The 4036-nt window shown below is 46.9% G+C and overlaps 1 pseudogene; it reads right to left on the bottom strand.

Moving 5' to 3' along the window:
• The window catches only part of LOC102987206 (transgelin-2-like), a 3213-nt pseudogene extending 1083 nt beyond the window's left edge, over positions 1-2130 (bottom strand).
• Between the last annotated feature and the right edge of the window lie 1906 nt (positions 2131-4036).

Here is a 4036-nt window from a genome sequence, read left to right as displayed (position 1 = left end):
CTGAGCCTGCGCATCCGGAGCCTGTGCTCCGCAATGGGAGAGGCCACAACAGTGAGAGGCCCGCGTACCGCAAAAAAAAAAAAAAAAAAAAAAAATTGGTGTGCAAAATGTTGCAAATTGTTAAATCTAGGTGGGTGGAATCTAGCTGTTCATTATGCAATACTGTCAACTCTTCTATGTGTTTGAAATATTCCTTAATAAGTGAGAAAAAAAATAACAGTGGTGGAGTGCTTCCAACAGTCAGCTTAAAGGGAAAAACTAAAGCTAACCATGATGCAGAGCATTGTTTATTCCTAGACAGAAGCCTGGATGAGATTAGATATATACATTTGTCCCAGACTGGTTGCTTTCTAGATCCACCCACTGCACCCCTTTGCTAAAATACAGAGTCTCCTTTAAGGGAGTGCTTGGGTCCTGATGGTAAGGCCAGGCTAGCCTGAGCAGTCAAGAATCTATCCAAACACCATTGCGAATGTACTTAATGCCACTGAATTGTACACTCTAAAACAGTTAAAACGGTAAATTTTGTTATATATATTTTACCACAACAAAAAAATTTTTAGAATCAGCTTGTTATAGTCACACACACAGGGGGAAAAAAACCTGCTGGGATTTTCACCAGGATGGTAGTGAGTCTCTATCACTTTGGAGAGAATAGAGTTTTCACGTTGAGTCTTCCAGTCCATGGAGATGGCATGTACCTCCTTTAAGTCTTCCTTAATTTCTCTCAACGTCATATTATAATATGGAGTATAAATCTTGCCATCTAATGATATTTGATTTTAAAATGTTGTTGTACAACATGATACCTTTTTATTTTATTTTCTTCCTTTTTTATGATTTATTTATTTATTGTACACTAGGTCCTGTTGGTTATCTATTTTATTTTATATTACTTTATTATTTTATTTTATTTTTATTTTTATTTTTTTTGGTGTGGTACGCAGGCCTCTCACTGTTGTGGCCTCTCCCGTTGCGGAGCACAGGCTCCGGAGGTGCAGGCTCAGCAGCCATGGCTCACGGGCCTAGCCACTCCGCAGCATGTGGGATCCTCCCGGACCGGGGCACGAACCCGTGTCCCCTGCATCAGCAGGCGGACTCTCAACCACTGCGCCACCAGGGAAGCCCCCTATTTTATTATTTTTTTAAAAGACAGAGATTATTTAAATCAGCAAACTCATATTCTTCAAGCCCCAGCCCATGGTGGGCAGCCTTCCCTCCCCGGTCCCCTCACCTCCACCCCTCAGCCACAGAGAGGGGAATGGAAAATGAGAAGCCTGAAGGCCTCTGCCAGGGCAGGCTGCCTCAGAAGTGTGGTGAGCACAGTCCAGCTGGGACTTGGGGGGCAGCCGCCACAGACCCCTCCCTATAAATTAAGTCCCTTCAGCCACAGCTGTTGGCGAGGTGTACTTGTGGGGAGAAGGTCATTAGGCAGCATCCCTGACTCCCAGCCAAGGAATGGATTAGGGCACAGGGCTCAGGGGAAGAGAGGCCAGAGAGAAAGAGAAGAGGTATGGTGGGGAGAGGGGGGTGAGGCCCCCCTAATTTTGGTCCCAGGGAAAAGAGGCCAGTTGGTCCAGTTTTGGTGGATTTGGAGAAAGGAATGTATTAGTAAGCACAGTGGGGAGGCCACTGTCAGGCACCCCCAGAGGAGACAGGCCAGGTCCCCACCCTGGCAGAGGGGAGTGTGAGAGCTCCAGTCAAATTCAGTCTGCAAGATGTCAGTGGTGTTGATGCCATAGCGCTCAGCTGCTTGCAGGAACTGGGAGATCTGCTCCGTCTGCTTGAAGGCCATGGTGGAGGCCTGGATCTTCCTCACTGGGGCCTGCCCCTCGGGTTACAGCCCATTAATGAGCTCAAACACCACCGTGCCATCCTGGAGCCAGTTCCGGAAGTTCTCGCGCCCAGGCTGGGGCCGGCCCACATCCTTGTGGCACTGGGTGGTGATCCATTGGATCAGGATCTGCTCCAGGTCCGCATCATATTGTTTCTCAATCTTCTGCTGCACCTCCCGGCTCAGGCCGTAGGCAGGTCCCCTGTTGGCCATTCCAAAGGGTGGTGGTGTCTGGGGGAAGCGTTCACGCGGGCCAGAGAGTTGCGCTCTCAAGGCGGGGTCTGCAGCGCGAGTGAAGCGCCCGGGTCGGGCCCGGCCGCTATCTATTTTAAATATAACAGTGTGTACATGTCAGTCCCAAACTCCCAATCTATCCCCAGTAACCATAAGTTCATTCTCTAAGTCTGTAAGTCTGTTTCTGTTTTGTAAATAAGCTCACTTGTATCATTTTTTTAAGATTCCTCATATAAGCAATATCATATGATATTTGTCTTTGTCTGACTTACTTTACTTAGTATGATAATCTCCAGGTCCATCCATCTTGCTGCAAGTGGCGTTATTTCATTCTTTTTAATGGCTGAGTAATATTCCATTGTGTATATGTACCACATCTTCTTTATACGTTCCTCTGTCGATGGACATTTATGTTGCTTACATGTCTTAGCTATTGTAAATAGTGCTGCAATGAACATTGGGGTGCGTGTATCCTTTCAAACCATGTTTTTCTTGGAATATATGCCCAGGAGCGGGATTGCTGATTCACATGGTAGTTCTATTTTTAGTTTTTTAAGGAACCTCCATACTGTTTTCCATAGTGGCTGTATCAATTTACATTCCCACCGACAGTGTAGGAGGGTTCCCTTTTCTCCACACCCTCTCCAGCATTTATTGTTTGTAGATACCTTCCCACTTTAATTTCTAATTGTTTTCTGATTATAAATAAAAATGAAAGTGATTTAAAAAAAAAAAAGAATCATGACCCCCAAATAGATAAATGTTGGCAGTGGGCAGAGATGGGTGGGGAGCCAGAACAGACAAAGTAAATTAAGTAGGGCATTCCTGCCCAAAGGACACTAAAGGTCATCAGTGAACTTAGGATATGTGGCCCAGACATGAGCCCCATTCCCCAGGACAGCTGGTGATTCAAGGTTCCAACCCCCCATTCCCTGAAGGCTCAGAGCTGCTCCTCCTCCTCTTCGTCATTCACGGGGCTCCCTCTAGAGGTCAGAGTGTGCTACTGACATGATGGCCAAGTAGGGGCCAGCAGCCCAAGGTGGATGATCTCTCCCATAAAGGGGGTGGACGTTAGGAGATTTAGTATGGTCCTTGCCCACCCCTGGAAGGTATTATTCTTTCCTTTGTAGGAGTGTGGAATTCCCCCCAGTGTTGGTCAGGTGGGTGAACCAAAATGGGAGTGCTGTGTGCTTGTGGAAGACGAAGGGAGTGAAGATCCCAATTATTGTGAATTGGCAGACTCCATGCTGTGGGGAATGGACATGGTCCATATGGCCACTGATGCTGGGCAATGGAAATGTGGACCTCTTGGGTCTGGAGGGCCTTGGATGGGGCTACAAATTCAGGTCATGGGCTGGAAGTCTAAATAAGAAATGAAGCGGTGAGGGAAGTTACAAAAGTAAGTCAGACACCCTCAGGAGGCAGAAACAGGTCCACAGGGCCTGGGACTGAAGGTTTCCCATTCTGTGCTGCTGATGTTATTAGCTGGTTTCCTAATGGCCACAAGCTCCTTGGGTGGCCTTGGGTGGCCAAGACACCTTCTTCCCACTGGTCCTCAGCAGTCCACAAGTTGTAACCCTGTGGGTCAGTTTCCTGGGCCGAGTGTCAGGGTAGGGCCACTGTCCTTGGGCTGCACTGCAAGAGCAGAGGTGTCAACACAGAGGCAGCCTTTGGGAAGATGTCAAGTCAAAGTTAGAACCAAAGAAGTCCTCAGTTAAAAGAAACTGGTCAGAAGGAGAGTCTTGGTCATAACCAAAACAGTGGAAGTGGAAAGAAACAGATAAGAAAGGACTCAAATGAAATGTAACAGAGGCAGGACCTGAGTCTATAAAAATACACCTGTAGAGATTTTCTTAACCTGCTATCTGTCACAGACCCCCTTTGACAGTCTTGTGAAGCCTATGGACCCTTCTCAGAAAAATGTTCTTAAATGCATAAATACCTAGGGATCGTGGGGAAAGAAATTAT

This window comes from Physeter macrocephalus, chromosome 2 (genome assembly GCF_002837175.3).
Source record: "Physeter macrocephalus isolate SW-GA chromosome 2, ASM283717v5, whole genome shotgun sequence".
Lineage (NCBI taxonomy): Eukaryota > Metazoa > Chordata > Mammalia > Artiodactyla > Physeteridae > Physeter > Physeter macrocephalus.
The sequence above is the reverse complement of the archived record's forward strand: the minus strand, read 5'-3'. Positions and strand labels throughout refer to the sequence as shown.